The sequence below is a fragment of the Pinus tabuliformis genome, chromosome 8 (genome assembly GCF_031772625.1).
Source record: "Pinus tabuliformis cultivar Carrire ecotype Pingquan chromosome 8, CPIR1, whole genome shotgun sequence".
Classification (NCBI taxonomy): Eukaryota; Viridiplantae; Streptophyta; class Pinopsida; order Pinales; family Pinaceae; genus Pinus; species Pinus tabuliformis.
In genome coordinates this window covers 978,624,687-978,648,134 of record NC_142294.1, presented here as the reverse complement: position 1 = coordinate 978,648,134, position 23,448 = coordinate 978,624,687, and the positions used below count along the sequence as shown (strand labels likewise).

General features: G+C 40.5%; 1 pseudogene; it reads right to left on the bottom strand.

Moving 5' to 3' along the window:
- Positions 1-20,693, bottom strand: part of LOC149238706 (ATP-dependent Clp protease ATP-binding subunit ClpA homolog CD4B, chloroplastic-like) — a 149,434-nt pseudogene extending 128,741 nt beyond the window's left edge.
- Between the last annotated feature and the right edge of the window lie 2,755 nt (positions 20,694-23,448).

The following is a 23,448-nucleotide window of genomic DNA, read 5'->3' as shown; positions in this document are numbered from 1 at the left end:
AACCTGAAAAAAACTTTACTTCATAAATATAAAATCAATCTTACAGAGTCAAACTTCTGCAAATTGGAATTCAGGTTGTAGGAGCCTCTTGCAAATAAATGAATAAAAGTCAAGGTTTGCCCACGCCTTGATTCGGTTAGCTGAAAAGCGTGTAATTCTTATCCTTCAAGAAAATAAATTAAATAACTATGGTAACTAAAGTAAATACCTTCTTTTGACCTTGGGTATTCATGCAAGATCCAACCTCCTGTTAGGCTATCAAAAAGCAGTGCATTTGACACTATCAAATGCAACGCATTCGAACTCTCATCTTGTATGCATGCACTAACCGAAACTCCAATTATCGGGTAGCTTTATCATGACAGAATAGGATCCAAACGTTGTTCAAACAATGAAACAAGTCCTTAGGGCACATTAAATGAACAAAAAATTACTATTTCATAACACCATTTCCAATGATTTTGAATGCATCAAACAAAATTGAATGTCGACTGCAATGTTGATGAACATGTCAAGCAAATTTTTAAATCAGTAACATTCACCCAATTTTTCATGCATATAAACACCCTTTGTCATCAAAGAACATGGCCAAGAAAAAAATAAGTAGCCAAGAAAGTCATTTTAACGGGTAATTTATCTAATTATTATACCAACAAATATTTTCACATCTGATTTTAATAAAAATCCATGGATAGTAGGAACAACTATTAATTATTTCCATTTTGATCAAACGACATCCAAGTCCTACATTATTTTACTTTCAATATTCAAAACTTTATCGGCTCCCATAGTAAACAAAACTTCGGAGCTAGCATACAAAACCTAACAACACTTTGTTGCTTGTCCACGACGCTAGCACTCACTCCCTGCAATTACATATTCACATTTCAACAAAATAATGAAGCAAAAATGGAGGAAGCTTGTAAATACAACCACACCAACACAGCCAATCTTTAAAAGCATTGAGTTTAAAAATTCATAGGTGCTCCGATACCAATGTAGACAGACCCATAAATAAACTCCACAATGAAAATTGATTGCATTGATGTTGAATTTTTTCATTTATACAACATAAGGTAGGTATGAGACAATTCCATCTCGGTAACTTATTAATTGAAAATTAAAAACTAACAACTAATTACTATTGTACAAAAATAATCCCGAAGGATTAGTTAACAATTTTCACATAAGGTGATGCTAGTTTTTATTAAAATGTGAGGATGTGCACATGGTTAGTTTATGCACAGGATAGGGTTCTCTTTTTGGCATATGGTCAGCCTCTTATATGCTCAAGACAATTATCTACATAGTGTTTGTATTGATATTTTCTCTTGCACATGAACAAGTTCTCTCATTGTTTATATGTTGTAAGCAAAAACTTTCTAGTTTTTTAATTATTTAAAAAGTCATAAGAAATTTATTACTTTAGACAATTTCATCCATGATATCATAGTCCTTTTCTATGACAAAAAAAAATGTTTCTAGGAACCAATAATTACTAAAAATGTAAGCTATATAGAGTTTAATTGTGTAAGGGATATAGATAAGAAAAGATCTACCAATAAATATATGTTTGCACTATTATAAGTAATAAATGTTCAGTATCTCTAGACAATAAATTCCAAGCAATAGTAAAATATGAATATTAAACAACTTGCAAATTAATTGCTACTTTTTCCACCATAAATAATTGGAAAATCATAACAATTTATGGGTTTTATATACTTATTATTGAATGTGTTAAATTAATACAAAGAGAATAGTTGTGATGCAGCATGGTCCCTACCTCTACCACTAATTAATTGATTAAAGGTTGTGCTCTTATAATGAAATCTCTCGGCACAAAGCTCTCCGCACAGTGAGGGCTTTCCGCATAGTGAAATCTCTTTGTGTAAGTGTGCCACGACGTTTTTCACTTGCGTATATGTATTATTGCTAATATTTTAATATTAAATAATCCATATTTTTGTATTGCCACATTTTTTCACACTTACGTATACACATTATTGCTAATATTTTAATATTAAATATTCCATATATTTCCATTGCGAGTATCATTATGTCTACCGTTATTTTCAATTAACACTAAGGCAAGTGGTGGACCCATATGATAATATTAGTAATATTTTAATAATAAATAATGCATATCTATATGTTACGAATATTGTTATCCAATTGAGTTAAGGTTGTGCAGAGTGTGTGTTAGTGCTTGTCAGTCCTGCCAGTCACTAGTGATCAAATGTACTCTTTCCATGTGGTTGATAAGGTTATTAGGTCAAATTGCTATATTTTCAAATAAAATTTTATCATTGGTTAGTTCTAGGTCATTACTACTCTCTCCATTATTAAGGTCAATTAACTCCATCATGGTCTTCTCATCACTCCTTGTCAATAAATAGTGTCTTGGTCACATCATCATGGTCAAAAAGAGTCATGACATCACCTAGATCATCATCATGGGAATAGTAATTAGGGAAAAAATGTTCAAGGAGATTTTATCTTGTTTCAACATCCTCATTCATAATCGATATACCTCCCTCAACCTTCCCTCACTAATCCCCTCATTCCATCGAAAACCCCTTTTTCCTTGAAAAAATCCTTACATCCTAGCCTGTGGTGAAGTAAAATTATAAGTGCAAACACGAATGAATTCCTCTAGCCCGATAATGGGTCTAGCCACAACAGATACATTCTATGGAAGATTTCCTTAGGTTAAAATCAATCAAGAGGGCCTACCTCTTGGTCGCTTATCCTAATTTATGATGTCCTCACTTGCTCGCTATAGCAATCTCTTGTTTCCTTCCTCAAGCTCTTGAAACAAGTAAACAACAACAACATACAAAAAAAATAATAGACAAATTGCAATTCAACCTACTTAATGAGTCAAGAAGCTTTAAGACACGAATATGTAATATTACAAAACATGTAGGAAATCAATCGATAGTTTCATGTATTAATATCAAAGAGAGATTACGACCATTCATCTTGACGTTGCAGTCTTTCTCTGACAAGACCAGGTTCCCACACACTTCTGTTATCACTCCATGATGGCTTCAAACAACAATAATTTAAAGGCTCTTCCCTTTAGGCTTCACTCCAAACCAAACACACTTCTCCCTCACACAACTAGATGGCTACAACTATTAATAGCTTGCTTGTCTAATCAAAATAGTATACTCACACTCAGCCAACACTCTAACTAGCTTGTGCTTGGGAAGAAGGAAGGTTTATATAGGAAATATGGATGGGAGATGGATCCTCTTCTCATGGGAAAAAGACTTATCCCTTCAGGTAGTTCCATCATTATAGGGAAAGGAGCCCAAGCTATCATCCTCGACCCCATCCGGCCAAACCATTTACTGGACTTTCGTTACGAAGCTTCTAGAGCTGGAAGCTTTGGCTCTAATTTAAAAAAATTTCCATAACAGGACCGACGGGACTGGAACACAGCTCAGTCGCAACGGTCGATGTAGATAATAGTGCTAATATCTGCACATCGGTTTGGGGGAGACAACGGTCATTAGCGTAGGCCTTGTAAACTAGGAAAACAGAAGTTTCAGGGGAAATGGTGCAAAAGGGAAAAAATTTGTTCATGGAGAGGGACATAATGGGAGTTTCTCCATGAAGGCAAAGCATGCGGGGTTCACTGTAGAGGTCCTCCAAGATCAATGAACAGGGAGTACAGGGATAGTGACAAAATGATGTGTAATAGATGCCCCCTGTCATGCGGAATGAGTCGATCTTGCGGACAAGATAGACCTTCCTAGAATCTAAAGAAGACCTAATGACAAGCAAACCAACCAGACACTATCTTTCTCTAAATATGCTTTGATAAACAATAGCAAACAAGTGTTTTTAGGGCCTACCTTTGGTCCAACGCAAGCTTGTGGATGCCCTCGCTCCTTTGATCCAAATGAGCTCCTTTTCGCGAATCTGCAAACACAAACAAGGCAAACAAATTAAATAGCACCTGAAAAGCCAATTGCATAAAACATATTTAACATGAAAGTCAAGGAGTCCATGAAACAAATAAAATAAGATACTTGTTGAGAAAAATGAGTTTGATTGTATTAATTCAAAAGAAGAAGAACTTTACAACCTTTGCCTTGAAGCTGTACAAGCTCCTCCCAGGGTCCAACAAGATGTCTCCTCTACTTTGACAAGTTTCACTCACTCTCCAATGGAACCAAGAGGTATGTGATCTCTCCTCTCAAGCTCAACCAAAGAGTCTTAATTTCACCAGCATTTACCCTCAAAATGTTCAGCTTCTAACCTCCCTAGTCCTCACCCCAATGCCTGTATTTATAGTGAAATGGAGGGAAGTTACTAGGTCCTCCTTCAAAGGGATAAAGCCCTCCTTCAAAGGGATAGCTCCTTTAGTCAAGGGATTAGCTCCTTCTCTTTTGGGATGCATGAACCACCTCAGAGCGAACAATCCACGTCAAAATTCCTTCTAGAAAACTCTAAAATTAACCCAAAGTGAGTTTTTTAAGATAAAACTTGCGCCTTTTTACTTTCAAAGGGGTCCGCACCTACACCGTTAGGGACAGAGCGGGTAGGTACACAGCTTTTGTACACAGAAGGTGCGGGACCGCAGGTGACCATGAGAGAAAGTGCGGAACCAGAGTTACATTGATTTTTGATGTCTTTCTCCCATTTCCAAAGCTTGATTTGAAGAGCTGAGGTCTTAGACTTGCTTAGGAGGACAGTACAAGTGATGATAGACCCATACTGACTGCAAATAATCATGGTGATGATATTTTAGTGTAACAGATTGCCCCCTAAAGTGTGAAGTCTGTAGTAGATGAGGATTTCATTTATCATATAGGAAGAGTGAAGTACTTTATCATTTCGAGGATCATCTTGTGGAGAGCCCGGTCGGAACATGTAAAAGCATTCAATGCAAGATATATATATGAGATCATATTATCGCTGAGGTAGGCATTCCCATACTCAGATCAAAACTAACTAGAAAACTATCTACTGCTCTGATATAGGAATGATCTTGTAAAACATCACAAGTATAGACTCGTGTGAACACAATATGGATGCAGCCATCTGTTTATAAATAGTCCACAACACAATAAATACAAAATTCCTCGCAGCCTGGATAGTGGAAAGTAGATCCAAGGTCTTCATTTCTACTTCCCGAAATAGTACGATTCTATCCATGCAAATAAATGTGTTGATGTCGAACATGGTAGGAACCACTTGATTACCAGTCAATGATGTAAATTGTTAACAAGTGTGAGAGAAACCACCAATGATGTCAATGGCTCTCAAAGTACCCAGTACAATCCATGAGATGTGAATAAATGTGTTGATGTCGAACATGCCACGGAATCCTTTGATCGAAAGTCAATGATGTAAACTGTCGTCAAAGGAGAGAAACTTGCCATTGAGGCATGCAAATCTCAAGGTACTGACGATTCCTAGATCATCTTTCTAGATAATGTGTTGATGTCGATAGAAAGTGATCCGTTGCAGGCAAGCCCACAACAAGAAATCATAGATCAAGTTAAAGAAATTTAGTTGCAAGGACTGACTCAGGGATGGTCAAGATGGATGACAGATATTTTGCAGATGAATGGCTTATTGGCAGTGACCTCTTGAACACATAACGACACGAAAGATGGCTTGGTAACAATTGACCCAAAGTTAATACCCAGAAACCGGCTGAAGACTTTCAATGGGGTTTGACCAACTGTTAGGCAAAGGATTTCCCAACCCAGATGAATGAAAGTGTCGTGTTCAAGAGTGGTTACAGAGTATGACAAATAGACTCATTTTTCTCCTTTTTCCCCCACCATTTCTGGCAAGTACCTCTTTATTTTTAACAAGCTTGAGGAGGATAACATTTTCTTGATTATAAGCTCATCCTTTGGATGAGTCCAACTTAGTTTAGATTCGAACCCTAAGAAGGAGTGGTTCGTTCCTGTTTGTAATTGAACAGGTCCTTTACTGTGAAATTTTAACGAGTCCAGTATAGAAGAAACTCAGCGTTTTTCAATTTTAGAGAGTCTGAAAAAACTTAAGAAGACTCTAGGGTTGACCTTTTTCGTAAATTTGTGTCTCCCAAGCCCGAAAAAGTATAAAATAATACTTGAGAGAACCGCTTGATCTTTTACGACCGAGTACTTTTCGTTATTAGTGTCACTGATCTGAAAAAGTAAAAAAGAGATCAACAACATGTCATTTTATAACCAATATCGAATTTGAAACGACAAAAATCCGGCAATCTTTTCATATTTTTACGGTCGGAAAAGAGCTGTAAGTGGACCGTCTTTTAATTCCGTTTTAACAAGTGTAAAAGAAACGCTCGGCAATCTTTTCATGTTTTAGGAGTCAGAAAAGGGCTTAAAGATGACTCTACTTGTTTTTTCGTTGAAAATGATAGATTTTGCCTGAATAATCCTTTATTCTGCACAAAAACACAAACATTACTCATACCTGTTTGAAATGCATAAAAATGTCGCAAAATACCTTTTCAAAGTGAAACATAAACAAATTTGTAATTCATTTACTCAAAAAACTTATAAAAAGGGCCTTTGTCAATTCATTTTTACCGTTTGAGTTTGGGTGAGAAAATAGTGCTTTTGCTCAGAAAACGTCCCGTGAAGATTGCGGAAAATCCAACCGTCAGAATCGAACGTCGTCTTCTCTAGGTAATCCACATCATCCCACTCTTCATTTTTAACCGTTTAATTTTTTGTTTAAGTAATTTATTTCATTTATTTCATTTTTGGGAGGGTTTTTAGGCGCAAAACCCGCGCGCGGGGGTCCGCAGGTTTACCATTGCGGACCCGCGGACCCCGACTTTTTCTCCATTGGGAAAAAGCTCGGGGTCCGCACCTTCCATGTAGACAAAGTGCGGTCCCACGCACTGTGTCTAACTCGGAGGGTGCGTACCCCGCCGCAAGGGTTTTGAACCCAAAAGTTCTCAAAAATGGACCACACAAAATATTTTCTAGCAATTTAATTTATCCTTATACTTGATGCAAAGAGTAAATCATGCTAGACTGGCGTGAACGAGAGCATGAGGACGTGGATGCTGCCGCATGGAATCATCAGCCTTCACTTGATGCTTTGAGGGCGTGCAGACTGTACAAATTCTGGGCCATTCCTGGCATGAGGGCTCAGTTGGATTTCTTACAGTGGTTGGTTGACAGATGGGGCATACAGGACCAGTGCTTCTTCATTGGCGGCCACCAGCTCGAAATCGAGCCGGCGGATATTTATTTCTTGACTGGTTTGCCTAAGAGAGGCGAAGACTTGACTCTGCACGGGACTAGGCCAGGTGGCCAGTCTGTCGATAGCCTCCGACTAGAGTACTGCAACAGCCAGGCTAGAGACAAAGGGATAGACATAAAGACCATATCCCGTCCTGAACTCATGGTGATTGCGTTTACTGTCACCAGACTTTGCGGATCTGCCGCATTACATATTGCCATCGGATCCCAGATGCGTATGGCAGTTGATTTCTTTTGAGGCACCATCTTCAACTGGTGCGATGCTGTGCTGGCCAATGTGAAAGGCCAACTGACCAGGGCCAAGAGCAGACGACTAAAGACCTTTGGTTATGGGGCTTTGGTCATGAGCTTTGGCCTGGAGAGGGTTCCTATGCTGATCCCGCAGCACCTTACTGTTGGAGCTGGGCTTCCTCGAGAGCCCAAACTGATGCGATGGGTCGCAGTCATGGCCCGTCACCCGGACGAGAGGACAGAGGTTGCTCGATTCAAACCTGAGTATTTCCAATGGCTGGAAAACCAGGTTTTTTCCATTCAGGACTTCCCTTACGCTGGGATAGATTTTCGTGGTGACCCAGACATGGCTCTTCCACCAGGAGAGCAGTGGGATGACTCAGGTAAAATCCTTTTCAACATTTTTCCTATTTTAATTTTTTTTGTTATTTTCCATCGTCTCAAAACTGATAGCAAAAGTTTCAAATGCAGATGTGGGTCCACAGCGACCAGCCGCTCTCCGGCCTTTCGATAGGAAGCAACCAGTTGCACCCGTGCCTGCCCCGCAGGACGAATCAACAGAGGTTTTGGCCGAGTTGGAGGGTCATCTCGAGCGTTTGACAGGAGATATTCCCGAGACCACTATAGATGACATTCCTCGTCAACTTCAGCGCTATGTGATTGGAGTCCCGGGACCTTTTAGGAGGTTCCTTTGCAAGGTGGCCCGGGCAGTGGTTTCTTATAGAGATCATCACCAGTGATAGGATGATCGCCTATTGTGGGCACATGCGACATTTTTGTTTTTTGTACTTATCATTTTTGCCGATCATAAGGTATTTTTCAACCTATGATCGAGGACGATGTATTTTTTGACACACTCCTATATATATATATATCACTATTACCGGCTTATCTTGTAAATCATGTTATGGAATGGTTTTAAATTTACATGTATGATTATTGCAAATTTCTATTTAAAATTCGAGAAGCAATTGCATCTGCTAATGTATTTAAAGACCTTGGAATATGTTGATATTCAATGTAATCAAATTCACGTTCCAAGAGACGCACTCTCAAAAACAATCTCAGTAACACTGGATTTCTAATGGCATACACTCTATTAAGCTGTGATACAACGAGTTCAGAATCTAACCTCACTATCAAACTCCGAATCCCAAATGAAATAGATTCAGATAATAACTCAATCACTGCACTGTACTCTGCAATGTTGTTTGTTGTTTGACCGAGGCTTGCCCCATGCATAGAAACTAACTCGTCAGAGGGCGAATAGATAACCCAAGCTGCGGAAGAGATGTTTTGTGTATTACAACAAGCACCATCAGCAAATCCAATGTATGTTTGGAGAGGCATCGACATCTGCAATATCAAGAGTAAAACCAAGATAAGCAGGAATAATGACGAAAAAACACTCTCTAAGCTAAGCACACTTTTTAAACTAAAACACACCAGCTAGAAAGAAAAAACTATCCTAACTAAAAATCTCCATACCCATTCTTTTAAGCATAGTACCTCTTCAAGTAAAGGCCATTTCTGGGTTTACCCAAAGAGTCCCCATCAAATTCTACCAATTCATAGGCCCCTTTTGCTAGCTTTCGCTTAATAATATAGGGACCATGCCACATAGGAACGAATTTCCCAGCGCCTAATTTATCATTAGCTTGATCATACAATAACACTAGGTCTCCTTTCGAAAAATTTCGAGGGGTCACATTCTGATCATACTGAGCTTTCATACGTTTTGCGTGAGTCTCGATCGCCAATGCAGCATCACGTCGATTCTCATCTAATTGAGCTAAGTATAACAAACGCTTTTCCTCTTAGGAAGTGGCTGGAAGTAACTCGATGGCCATTTGCAGTGATGGGATTTCGCATTCAATGGGTAACACAGCTTCCAGACCATAAACTAGTTGGAAAGGAGTGAACCTTGTTGATTTTTTTACTGAAGTTCGATACGCCCAAAGCGCTGAAAATAGCATGTTGTGCCAATTTGACCAATGAATTCCAATGATTCGTCAGATCATGATAGCTAAAACTTTTTTGATGGACTCAACCAGACCATTCGCTTGTGGATAATAAGGAGTTGAACTATCGTGACGTAAACCAAGCTGGCCTGTAAGTTCGGTCATCATAACGTTTCGAAAATGATGCCCATGATCAGTGATTATCGCTTGTAGGACACCAAACCTAGAAATTATATGATTGAACACAAAAATTGCAGTTGTCTTGCCGTCTGCCTCAAATGTAGGCATCGCCTCGGCCCACTTAGTAAAATAATCTACCGCAAGGATGATATACGCATGCCCCCCCGCCGAGTGAGGGTTACATGTAATAAAATCGATACCCCATTTGGAAAAAGGACCAACGGCAATTATAGGGTGGAGAGGAGCAGGTGGAGCGCGCATCTTGCGATTAAAAATCTGGCAGTTGTGGCATTTTTGGACCGCCGTAATACAATCTTTAAATAAAGACGGCCAGAAGTAGCTAGCGCGCAATATCTTTTGGGTTGTGGCATACCCAGACATATGACCGCCACACGCTCTAGAGTGACAGTCATTTAGAACCCTTTCAGCTTCCTTGTGAGTTAAGCAACGTCGAAAAATAGAATCCGCCCCACGGCGATAAAGTGTATCTCCAATAATTCTGAATTGTTGGGACTGGAATCGAATTTTCCGACGTTCCGACCTTGAAATTTCTGGCTGAAAGGATTGGGTTTGGAGATAGGCGATGATATCCCCATACCACGGATCTAAAGTGCTGATTACAAACAAGGATTCGTCCGCAATGGGCTCCTCCGCCACAGTTTCCGTGTCAGCAGGCGGGAAGTCACACATTAACTCCGCAAAAACTAAAGATTTCTTAGACTTAGATTTCTCAAATTCCAAATCGAACTCTTGCAGGATAACGATCCATTTAGAGTACTTGCCCCCTAGCAATTGCTTGGTCAAAATGTAGATCATAGGGTTGCAATCTGAAATTACTGTAGTTTTACGTAGTAGAATGTAGTGACGAAAACGTTGGACAACTTGAACGACTGCCAATGCCAATTTCTCCACATGTGAATATTTTAGCTCAGTTGGATTTAACGTTCGACTAAGGTAATATATCACATGTTCCATTCTGAATTCATCTTCCTGAACTAAGACCATTCCAATGGTGGAATGAGAGGTGGCGAGATACAAGAAGTAATCCTGGTTGTAGTTGGGAGGATGCAACAACGGTGCATGGGTCAACACGTGTTTGAGTGCATCAAAAGATTTCTGAGCTATCTCATCCCAATAGAATGGAGTGTTCTATTTCAACAACCGTGTAAAACCCTTTGTAACCTCGGCGTAGTTAGGAATGAATCGTCGTAAAAAGTTTGCTTTCCCCTGCAAACTTTGGAGTTGGCAAAGACTCGAAGGAGGAGGCAAATTGATGATAGCTTCGACCTTCGAGGGATCAACGCAAATGTCGGCTTTCGAAACTACAAATCCCAGCAATCGACCCATTTCTATACAGAAGACACATTTGTGTGGGTTCAACCGAATACGATAATGCCTACACCTCATAAAGATTGCTCGTAAATGGACGAGGTGATCAGCTCGATGTAATGAATGAGCAGGCAAGTCATCGAGATAGGGTTGCACAATGTGCTTGATGTCATGAAACGCATAAGACATCGCCCTCTGAAAAGTTGCTCCGGCATTCTTAAGCCCAAAAGGTAATTTGCAATAAGAAAATGTCCCCCATGGACAAATGAAAGCCGTTTTTGGTTGATCGGCAGGTAGAATGTTGATTTGATTATATCCGGAAAAACCGTCCATAAAAGTAAAAATTTCGTTGCCGGCACAATCATCAATGATTTGATCGATATAGGGAGTTGGGTAATTGTCCTTTGGACAGGCTCGATTAATGTCCCTATAGTCGATGCATATTCTTATTGTTCCCTGTTTTTTGTTGACTGGAACAATATTCGATACCCAATCTGTTAACGGGATCGGATAAATGAAACCTGCTTTCAACAGTTTTTCAACTTCTGCTTTAGTTGTAGCACCTTTTCGTAGGTGAATCTGACGTAAACGTTTCCGGACGGGTTTAGCGTCCGGGTAAGTCTTGATCTCATGAACAACAATTGCGGGATCAATTCCTGGCATTTCCTCATAGGACCAGGCAAACACGTCACAAAATTCTTGAAATAGGGCCTTATATAATTGAATTTCGTCATCTGTACACGAGGCACCTATATGAATGTTCTCAACAATTCCGGGCTTAACTGAAATTTCAATAGGAATAGTTCGAGAGATGTTTCCCAAATTTAACTCTGAATCGGGATGTTTCATTGGATTCTGAGGTTCCTTGACATATTCAGCTGTAAAAATTGATGAGAAATCATTTTCAAAATGATCATCCTCAGGTAAAAACGAAGATCTGTGATGGAGATCCTCCCATGTTAAATCATCTACACATAGGATTTCACGAATTTTCTCATCAGAGTGAACAAGTTCAGAAAACGTAGTTAAATCCGAGGTTGATGTGAAAAGTGATTCCTCACGGACCACATTCATTAAGTCATTTTCGGTTGAACACGGGTCGGCAAAAGACTACACGGCTTCATAGGCAATTTCATATGGACTCAAAGGCATGGAATTACCAAATGAGTCTATTTCAGATTCAGAAGGAACGATCCAAGGATCTTCATAAAAAATGGTGTCTGATGTAATCATATGAATGGTTGCAAATGAAGATGATGCATTGATTGGAGGAAAAGGAAAAGTTCCCAGTAAACCGGCATCTTTAACTAATCCTACTCCAACATCCTTATATGGGATAGTCGTTTTACCGACATGCTGAATACTCTCCGAAGAGGCTGGGTCGAATGAAAAGTAAGCCAGTTGGTCTATTGTTACGATCTTTCCATTATGTGGAAACTTTATTACTAAGAAGACCGATGAAACGACTGCTGTCATAGCGTAAGACCAACTTCGACCCAATAGAAGGTTGTAATCTAGAGGGGCATCAACCACCTCCACATCTAGATTAACGATTTTTCCTTCAACCCCTATAGGCAAATCCTGTAGAATGCCAAAAGGATGAAACCCACGGCCATCAAAGGCCTTAAGAATTGTCGGGGGTTGATTTAGTGAAGGAGAACCATGAGATCTCCAACATTGTATCGACATAATACACGTTGAGGCTCCCTCATCAATTACAGTCCGATGAATAGGCCTGTTTTTTACTATCACTGGGATCTGGAAAGCCATTTGATGAGGAAAACGCGGTGTACTATTTTCTAGATCAAAGATTATTAGGTTCGGGTCCTGAACGTCAACAGCTCCTATAGCCGACAAAAGTAATTTACGTTGTGCTGGGCATGATTGCAGCACTTCCAAAGCCGACATTGCTGAGGGTGAAACAGCTAAATCCTCAACAATGTTATAATTTTGAGCCGCTCTCGCATGTGGATTGAACGCTGACTTTCGAAGTATACCCTTGGTGGGCGGTTTGATTACTAAGTCTGGATTAGGTTTCTCGATCTGTAGTGGATCGGAACCGGGAGCTGAGGTTGATGGATTAGAATGAGAAGATTCTGCTTCTTTGCCATTAATAGGACTTTTACTACCATAATCTTGTGATCGAGTCGCAAACCTAACATGGGACATCATCAATATGGGTTCTTCATTGGCACTCGAGGAAGAACCTATCATCTTACTGTCTTGACTTGGAAATGGATCCTTCAAGACAGCAGGAGTTTGGGAACCTTTGACAATCTTCGCAACCTCTCCACGATGAGGGCAGTCTCTTGTAAAATGTTCTTCGTCACAAATGAGACAAGGATAATGAGGTTTGCGCTTTTCATCATTGGATTCCGCCTTTTCAGGTTTCTCCTTTGAACTTTTGTCTGTTTTATTCTTCTTCTTTCCTTTCTTCTTCCCACCGGATTTTGATTTAGCCGTAGATGACTCTACAATGTGAATATCGGCGGAAACCTCTGCAGAAGAATCTCTTGTCGGGGAATCAGGCAAGGTTATGATAGGAGAAGAATTCTTGGAAGACTTCTTCTTACTTTTAGTGTTAACCGTACCAATCATACCGTTAGCGGCATGAGATCCCGAAGGAGCTGCAGCGATTTGATTTGACTTGGGAAGATCGGGGATCTTTTCATGTAACGTACCTAACTGAGTATAGACCAAGTCAAGGTACTGTGCTTGAGCAATCACTTGCTCCTCAGTAACAACTCCGTCTTTAGCAACATCTTCAGTGATCCTTGGCAACAAAGATTTTACAAACCACTCAGCCAAGATTTGATCCGGAATAAATACCTTCACTAAACGTCGTCGATGTCTCCACTCATGAATATGATCTAAAATGTACGTGGATGTCGATTGTTTTAGCGAAGTTAACAATTCCGTGCCATTGTCATATCTGACTGGCAACTGAAAATGAGTTAAAAATGAGGTAGCTAACTGACTAAAATTATAAAAAGTGCCTCGCGGTAACTCAATGTACCACTTGGCTGCGAGACCAATTAGAGTGCGCTGGAAAAGTCTAAGACGGATCGAATCATCTATGACGGAGTTAGACGCACACCAGAGGTGGTAAGTCATCACATGGTTCGACGGGTCCTCTCCAGATTTTCCTTCGAACTTGGGAATGTCACTGGGCAACTTATTCGGCATTGGCGGCCAAAATGGAAGATAATTAATCGGATCGTTCATTAGGCATGACAAATCAGGTAAGTCCAAAGTTGCGATAAACGGTAACTGCCGATTAGGATCCCTAAAACTCTGGGTCATGAGACCAGCCCCAGGAGGAGGATATCCAGGATAACTAGGAATAGGAATCGCGTTCGGGATATTGTATCCTCCTGGAAAACAAAGATTAACCGGACCGTACTGGGGTTGTTGAGATTGTTGATAAGTGTACCCAGGGTACGGTTGATACTGATAGATTGGTTGCTGAACAGCAGGACCGAATTGGTACTGTCCCTGGTACGGTTGATAGGTGAATTGAGGTTGACTTGTGACAACCGTACTTAAACCAGGTTGTCCTACAGGCATCTCAACCATAGTTTGAATCGTGGATCCAGACGGTGGTAAAGATGTCTAAGAAGTAGATACAGGAACAGTAGAAATCGGAGTTGTCGATACTCCAGAAGTAGGTGGGGTAGATTGAACAGATGTTGCGGCGGTTGCAGCAGTCGTTTGAGATGGAGTACGAGGCGCAGTAGGCCCAGACTGAGAAACTACCGAAGGTACAGAAGTTTGAATGTTAGACTGGACTGGTTGCTGGGGTGAACCAGAAACTAAGGGTTGTCCAGTTTTAGATGAAAACTGTACACTTGGCTGCAACACCTGTTGAGTTTGCGATGGATCCCACACTATGTTCATTCCGGGGTACTGACCCATAACAAGTTGAGAATATTGAGGACCATAACCGGGTTGAGGGTAGGATTGATAATGAAAGGTACATTTCCCGTTCCTTGAACATAATATTGACCTTGGGGTGGTTGGAAACCTTGGTTCGAGTACTGACCTTGGGGTAGATACCCCTGAGGCACGTACTGATACTGGGGTTGACCTTGAGGTATAAATTGATACTGGGGTTGACCTTGGGGTACATATTGAGTCTGGGGTTGACCTTGAGGAACGTATTGTACCGTAGGTACATACTGTCCTTGAGGTTGCCCCCCAGATGCAAATTGTGTACCTCGAGGTTGCCCCCCAGGCATTAATTGAGGCTGCCCCCCAGGCGGTAACTGGCCACCTTGAGGTTGAGAATTGGGAATAGAACCTGACATCATAAGAATGTCTTCTACGCTCAATGGCTTTGCACCATTGCTTCCATTGAATAACCCTTGTTCAATGGGTTGAGGAGATGCTCCCGAAAAAGTACCAGAAAGTGACTAATACCCAGAGGGAACAGAAGGACCACCGTACAAAAAAGATTCAGGCGATTGAGTAAATATGGACGACTGACCTGACATATTTACGGGAGTATAAAAACCTCTAGGATGATAAGGAGCACGAGGTGGTGAAAAACTTAACGCTGGGATTTCCAAATAATTAGTCAAAGAAAGATACCAAGTAGTACTTCTAGGTGGACTGTAAAAAATTGATTCATGCTCCCTTAGATCAATAACAGGTTGATTTTCAGGGATAGGGATGCCTACTTCTTCTTTCGGAGCAAGTTCTTCAATAGCTATCAAACCAGAAGGAAGATTTTCGATGATTACTCTTTCTACCCTAGGTGAATTAGGACCACTAGAAGTTGGAGAGACAAACCCCGATGTTGGAGTAACAGGTTCAGATATCTTAGGTTCTTCACCTATATCACTAGTAGATGAAAAGCTACTAGAAAGTTCGGAAACCGAAATAGATTCAGGATTATAACCTGTTACTAGAGTTTGGTAATCAGGATGTACAACCAATGAAGACTCTCCTTCTTCAGGTGACCCAACTTTACTACCACTAGGATTTACGAGGACTTTCAAGCCTTCAAGCTGGCTTGGGACTTCTTCAAGAGGTTGGCCCCGAAGTCTACGGGACTTCCTCAGTAAATCCACCACGGTTACAAACTCAGGAGACTGGCCCCGAAGTCTACGGGACTGTCTTGGTAATTCAGCCACAGTTAAAAACTTTTAACTACTTCACACGCAAACAAAGTAAAATCTCAATGAAAACCACCTAAAGTCTCTAAAGAACCAAACAAATTTGAATCACACGCCTAAAGAATCTAGAGATCAAACACACACAAACAGTAACTTTCCGGACCGAAAACACTAGTTGATGATGAAATCCAACGTCGCAGAATTCAGTACAGAAATGGCGGTTGGAACAGTTACCCCGACAACCTGCTTAATGAATAGACTGGACCAAGTTCCTCCACTTAACCGTCTCGAGTGAAGTGAACCCCCCAGAGAATCCATGTGAGTCTAGCCGACGTCTGCTCCAGGTACAGTGGGATCTTCCTACCACTTTCACCTTAGGAAGAATCCTAAAGAATATGGTCACTAAGGCTACCAACTGAGACAAATACACTTGGGGGAACAGTCTACGATCCGATACACACCCAAGGGCAGAGTAGCAAGCTCAATCCCCTTGAAGGCTCCTTGACATAATCCAAGGTTTACCAACAAGTGACCCCAGGCTCCTTGACAATGGTTAATCCGAGGTTTACAATTTTTAATACGTGAATATCTAGCGTCATTCCCAATGAGGAAGGATTGATTCCCACACTGGTTCGGACATGATCTCGTGCTTCTCCTTTAAGAGGAGCTTTCTCAGAGCATAAATGCAACAATTGGATTTCTTCCTACCACAAGATACAGCTACTTGTTTGTTTTTACTGTCTTGGAGAGTTAATTACTCTCCTACTCCAAGACACTAGCCTAAGCTAAGTTGGTGTATCAAAGCCCTAGAAATAAAAATGTTACTAGGTGAATTTTACTTTAAGTGTTAATTTTAGTGGTTGTTGTTTAAGTCAAGAGGTGGCGGAGATGAAACTCGTGGTGTAAAGACTCGACTCAAAATCACTAAAAAGATGCACCTAAGATGATTTAAACAATCTTTTCTCTTCGATGAACTTTGAAACTAAGAAAGAGTTTGAGAATGCAAATACTTCATAAACACAAATCTTTCTCAATTAAACAAATTAAAAGAAGAGCTTTTCCTTTCCAAAGCACTCAAAACGAGACAACTAGCTATTCCACACAAATTTCCCTTTTCTTTTCCAAGCACTCAACCACTACAAAAAAAAACTTTTTCCAAAAGAGATTTTTTTTTTATATTTTGTAAATAAAACACTCAAAACTAATGAAAATGACTAACTTTGAGAGCTACAAACTATAAAAACCTACTTGAAGTCAAAGCCTACTAAAAGTCTTTTTGAGGATGTTTTATGTTAAACACACATGGACAGCAAAGAATAGGAAAGATAAATCAGTGAATACATTTTTTATTAACAGGAGATGTACATTTATAATACAATGTTGTGACTCTTGGGTTTCAGATCACAAGGTCTCTTGGACTGCTTAGTCTTTTCGGCTTCCACACTAACCCTTTAGGATTAGGTGTCCAACATTCCCCCCCTTAATCCGAAGGGTTATGTATGAGTCCAAGAAGAGAGCTGTAATACAAAATGTGCAAAAAATGCATGGCAGCACTAGGCTGAATGTGCTCTATGAAATGTTGGTAAAAAGGGCGGTGGTTTAAGGATGACCACCAACACTGGAACGCTTAGTGCAGTTCCCGGAACTCTTCCAAAACTGGCAAGAAACTGAAGTTTTCTGCTAGAGGAAGTGTTCTCAATCTGTGATGGTTTAAGGATGACCAACAACTCTGGAATGCTTAATGCAATTCCTGGAACTCTTCCAAAACTGGCAAGAAGATGGAGTCTTCTGCTAGAGGAAGTGTTCTTAATCTGTGATGGTTTAAGGATGACCAAAAACTCTGCGATTCCTGGAACTCTTCCAAAACTAGCAAGAAGCTGAAGTCTTCTGCTAGAGGAAGTGTCCCAGATTGCCAACTGAAGGCATGTTCAGGCATCTTTGTCTCTGGCTACAACTCTGAAACTGGTGTGGTAGGTTGTGGATCAGGCTCGCTTGATGTGGCTTTGAAGCTTGTAGATGACCATTATTTCCCCCCCTGTCAGGTACAAGGTGAGAAGATGGAGAAAACTTAACTGTAAGACTGTTCAATACTCTAGAACAAGTTCTAACATGCGTTTGGAATATCTTCTTGGCTGTTGATGCCCATTGCCAAGAAGCGATCCATCCAAGATGAATCTTGTTGCAGGACGTTTGTTTTTGAAGCATCTGTGTGAAGAATGGCTAGTTTTATGACAGTGCTTACATGGATGAAGATCAAAACAGTGATCTTTCAGATGGCCAACTCGGTCACAGTGTTGGAATTTCACGATCTGTTGTTGTTGTTGTTGTTGCGGAAGAGGGGCAGATTTTGGAACAGCTGAAGCTGAACTGTCATGAGAAGCAGGTGAACTGTCATCAATGAATCCAGCACTCTGAAACTGAATGGGCTTGGCATAGTCTGGAATATGAAAGGACAAGTCCTTGTCATATCCAAGACCAGTTCTGTGCTTGTTGTGGACAAGCTGTTCCCAAGGTCTGATGATGGGCTTGGGAATTGCAGATTGAGTTTCTGCATCTGCATGTACAACTGCTGCTTTATTTGAATGAACTGTAACATTATTAACATGCTGCTGATGGGTGGTTGTCTTAATGTTCTGAACAAAAACAGGTTCAGAATGGTGTCTATTTTGATGTAGCTCTTCTTGCTGTCGCTGTGATTCAAGTTGCGAAAAATCGATTTTTTCTTGTGCATTTTGCAAATAAGTTTGAATGTCAAAAAGAGTTTCTTTGTTGACTTTTACCATCCCATCAACAGTGGAATGAATTAGGATATTCAGTAACTTTAATGCATCTTCAAGTCTGGTCATTTCCTTCACCTCTGTCTTTGTGAGCTGTCTAAACACAATCATCTCATCTAGTCAATTCAGGAACTCAGGTCGAAAATATTGCTTCAGCTCTTCATTGACAAGACTTTTGATCCTTGTGTAGCTGCTGTCTTTCTCATCGTAATCAAGCTGGAAACCAATTCCACGGCCTCCCTTCTCAATCACGCTACTCCCAACATTAGAAGTCATGATCAAAAGGGTATTCTTAAAGTCCACAGTCCGTCCTTTACTATCTGTCAGTCTTCCATCTTCAAGAATTTGAAGCATCATATTGAAGACGTCTGGATGAGCCTTTTCAATTTCATCAAAAAGGACCACTGTATAGGGTCGCCTTCTCACAGCTTCAGTCAGCTGTCCTCGTTCACTGTAACCAACATATCCTGGGGGTGAACCAATCAATTTTGAGATAGTATGCCTCTCCATAAATTCACTCATATCCAACCGTATCATTGCCTCCTTCGAACCAAAATAATAAGCTGCTAGTGCCTTCGCAAGCTCTGATTTGCCAACACCAGTTGGACCTGAGAAAATAAAACTCACAATTGGCCTGTTGGGATTTTTCAAACCAACTCGTGCTCGACGAATAGCTTGACTGATTGCTTTTACAGCTTCATCTTGCCCTATGACACGGTGATGAAGAGTTTCCTCCATCTTCAAAAGTCTGTCAGACTCATCAGTTGATACCTTTTCAACAGGAATACCTGTCCATGAAGATACAATATGTTCAATGTCTGCCTCTATCACTGTTGGACCCTCATCATTTGCCTCACTCTCAGCTTTTGATTTTTCTTTACCCTTCTCTGTTATAGCAACAATATGTGCCTTCAACTCCATCTCCCGGTCACGTAGCTCTCCAGCCTTTTCAAAGTCCTGGCTTCGAACAGCTTCATTCTTTTCTTTTGTTATTTGTCTAAGTTGTTTTTCAAGCTCTCTGGCCTCCTCAGGAAGCTGTGCATGCCTCAATCTCACTCGAGAACCAGCCTCATCAATCAGATCAATTGCTTTGTCAGGAAGGAAACGATCACTGATATATTGATACGACAACTTTGCAGTAGCCACCAAAGACTCATCAGTATAACGAAGCTTGTGATGAATCTCATATCACTCACGTAAACCTTTCAGTATCTGTATCGTTTCATCAACAGTTGGCTCTGGCACTTGTACTGGTTGGAATCTCCTCTCTAGTGCTGGGTCCTTCTCAATGAGTTTCCTGTATTCATCCAAGGTGGTGGCTCCAATACACTGAAGTTCACCTCGTGCAAGAGATGGTTTCAGAATATTGGCTGCATCAATTGCACCTTCTGCTGCACCTGCTCCAATCAAAGTATGAACTTCGTCTATGAAGAGTATAATCTCATCACTCTGTTTGATCAATTTCTTCAATCTTTCTTCAAACTCTCCACGATACTTGGTACCAGCAACAAGTAAACCCATATCTAAAGTGATGACCTTTTTACCCTTGATTGTCTCTGGAACATCTCCAGAAGCTATTCGCTGCGCAAGTCCCTCAGCAATAGCTGTTTTTCCTACACCAGGCTCACCAATAAGACAAGGATTATTTTTTGTACGGCGTCCTAGTATTTGAGTAACACGTTCTATTTGTGGCTGCCATCCAACTACTGGATCAAGCTTGCCTTCCTCTGCCAGTTTTGTCAAATTCGTTCCATATACCTCAAGAGTCGGCATCTTGTTGCTGCTGCTACCGCCTCCAACTCCAGCACCAACAGCTTTTGTACTTTCTCCAACCATCTGAATTACCATTCGACAATTCTGTTAATTGTCCATCGTTCGCGTTACAAACCATAAACCCTTTCCATTCGTACCTTTTTCAAACCACAACTGTAAACACCTCATTGATTGAGTAGAGGAATGAGAGTTTACAGCACCAACGTAGCTCGAATTGATACAGACGGCCGCACAGTAATGGAGAACGGGGAAGGCACAACCTCTTCCCCCGGGGCCACCTAATAACTCCTCTCAAGCATTTGGACGCAAGAAGACACCGCAGACGTATCCGGGGCTGCTACGAACGTCGAGCTTCTAAAATGGGCTTGGAGAAATGAGAAAGCTGCTCCAGAAATTCTTACCTTCCAGAATGACCTGGTTCAGCACTCTAGAGAGCAAATACAATTGCTGGAAGAGGCTATCGAATCCTTTGCCGAGAGTGGAACTAACGACCTTATGCTATCGTTGTACCACATGGATTTTGGACCGCACACTATTTTTGTTGAGGTCCTACCATGTCATTTTTTTTTTAATCTATATTGTTACGATTGGATCAGTGCTGAAGAACTCATACAAGGCAGGTGAAGCGTCCCTCAAGTTTTTCCACTAGTCTGTTAATTTGCTTGGGGGCAAGCACAACCCTTATGCCTGGAATCTGCTTGTCGATGTTCTTGGCAATAACAAGATGTTTGATGCAATGTGGGATGCAGCAAAATCCGTGAAGGCCGATGGGATTCTCTCCCACTAGACCTTTGCTACTATTTTTACTTTCTATGCAATGGCAGAGAAGGCGAACGAGGCGATGATGACTTTTGAGGCAATGATGACCGTTTCAACAATGGTTCATGACATATGTCAATGGAACAAGCTTCAGAGCAAACGTTACATAACTTTCAACGCAATTTTAACAACTTCTCAAACGTTTTAGGATCAGCAGAAGTTCAATTCTTCATTCCAATAATTAATCAATACATGGAGACCTTTTATATCAACCCACGAACATGGATTTCAACGCACAGTGAATCACATACTATGCATCGAATATTTACACTATGAATCGAATCACACCATTCATATACACCATAAATCGAATAGCATACTATGAATCGAATCACGCCTTTCTACTGCCGTGAGTAACAAAACGTTTCAGCGATTCATTTCTGAAAGGTAACGGGCAACCTCATAATTCTCAGGACAATCCTCATACTCCACATGGGATTGTAGCAGACTGCAGGTAATGGCAGGCACTCAACGCATTCAAACAGGTGGTCAGACAGCGCAACAGAAGAGCAGGAGAATAATGTCGGACCAGCGTTCAAATGTCAGGTTTGTATGGAGCATAGCACAGGGAATATAAATAGAATATGGCAGAAAACGGTTATAGAGAGTGCACAGAGCGTAGGAAAGAATATGGTGCAGAATGAGGAATACAAAGCTCAATAAGGTGGCAATTCTGATAACTCTGATTAGTAGAAAGACAGAACTGACATGTAGGTAGAGACCACAAAACAAGTGGCTCAAATATGAGCAAGGCCAGAATTCGCCCGCTCTGATACCATGTTAAACACACATGGACAGCAAAGAATAGGAAAGATAAATCAGTGAGTACATTTTTTATTAACAGGAGATGTACATTTATAATACAATGTTGTGACTCTTGGGTTTCAGATCCCAAGGTCTGTTGGACTGCTTAGTCTTTTCGGCTTCCACACTAACCCTTTAGGATTAGGTGTCCAACATTTTACTTAGCTAAATGTGAGCTAAGGACTAATTTATGCAGAATCACAATTAGTCAAAAAACAACCAATCTTTCGTTTTCTTTATAAAAAAAAAATGAAAATTCAAACTTTTAAATACAAGCTTTTCGAAATTTTGAAATGAGAAAACTCAAAGTGGATTCCTCAACAAGGGGAGATTTCATAAATGGTCAGACTCATAAGAAGGCTGGTAGACACCAAGGTGATCTGAGGTCCCTACAGCTTCTAAGCTCAGAGCCACTACACAACCAAATTGATAAACAAACCCAACAAGCAAAATTCCTAGGAAATCCACCTAAAACCCTAACACTAATGAAATTAAACCAAGGAAAGTTTTTGACAGGGAACAAGTAGGTCTGGGCAATGGCTAAAACCTATAAACAAATTCTAAACTGATAAAAAAGAGAAAAATTTAAAATTTCTCAAATTTTTGACAAGGTACGCAGGTAGCCTGTTTACAGAGGTGCATTCACGCACTGTGCACAAAGCAAAAGTGCGTACAAGTACGCACTGTGCTTAACTCAGAGGGTGCGTACCTCTCCCAAAACTATGAAAAATGAAAACTAACTCAAAATTAACTAAATTCACCCAATCCCACAATCATCAAGTCAAAAACAAAAACAGAAAATACAATTTCTCAGGTGAAAGTATGAACAAGGAAAACAATCAAGTCCCCAGTGGAGTCGCCATTTTGTCACGCGGAATGAGTCGATCTTGCGGACAAGATAGACCTTCCTAGAATCTAAAGAAGACCTAATGACAATCAAACCAACCAGACACTATCTTTCTCTAAATATGCTTTGATAAACAATAGCAAACAAGTGTTTTTAGGGCCTACCTTTGGTCCAACGCAAGCTTGTGGATACCCTTGCTCCTTTGATCCAAATGAGCTCCTTTTCACGAATATGCAAACACAAACAAGGCAAACAAATTAAATAGCACTTGAAAAGCCAATTTCATAAAACATATTTAACATGAAAGTCAAGGAGTCCATGAATCAAATAACATAAGATACTTGTTGAGAAAAATGAGTT